Below are 677 nucleotides of genomic sequence, written 5' to 3' on the forward strand. Positions count from 1 at the left end.
GGGAGCTTCTGGCAGTGACGTGCATTACCTCCCGTACATATTTCTTCTGGGCGGTCCTAGAGGTACCCCCGGCAGCAAAACCTCCTGAGATAGTGTTGATATCAACTGGGCTCCTTGGCCTCCGGTTGTCTGTCCGATGCCTATCTGCCTGGGGACGTGGGGTAGGGCGCCGTTGTTGAAATTGTGGGGGGACCGTCTTCTTGGAGGTTCTGGTCGACGATGTTGTGGTGATCGCCAACGTTGCCCCAGGCCTGCGATGAATCGCTGTAGATGACCAGCCTGTATGAGATCTTCGATGGTATCCCGGAGCTGGGTGCAGTCATTGGTTAAGTGGCTGAACATACTGTGATGGTCACAATACTTGGACCGGTCTTGCGGGCCTGGCTTGGTAGGGCGGGGGCGTGGGAGTTGGACGAGGTGAGTGGAGAGGACTTCTTCCTGAATTCGTGAACGGCTGGCGTTCAGTGGGGGTATAGGTGGAGTATTTGGCTTTTTTGGTTAGTGAGGGTAGGTCACGAGGTAGGTCGTGTGGTCTTGGCCGTTTGGTTTCCCGTGAGGGGTGATGTGTTTGGCGCTCGGTATGAGTGTGGATATGGTGGGTTTCTTCTAGATTGATGAATTGTTGGGCCTTGGAACGGAGGTCCTCCATGGTAAGGTCGGTGTATTTGGCCAATTCT

The sequence above is a fragment of the Lupinus angustifolius genome, chromosome LG02 (assembly GCF_001865875.1).
Source record: "Lupinus angustifolius cultivar Tanjil chromosome LG02, LupAngTanjil_v1.0, whole genome shotgun sequence".
Taxonomy (NCBI): Eukaryota; Viridiplantae; Streptophyta; class Magnoliopsida; order Fabales; family Fabaceae; genus Lupinus; species Lupinus angustifolius.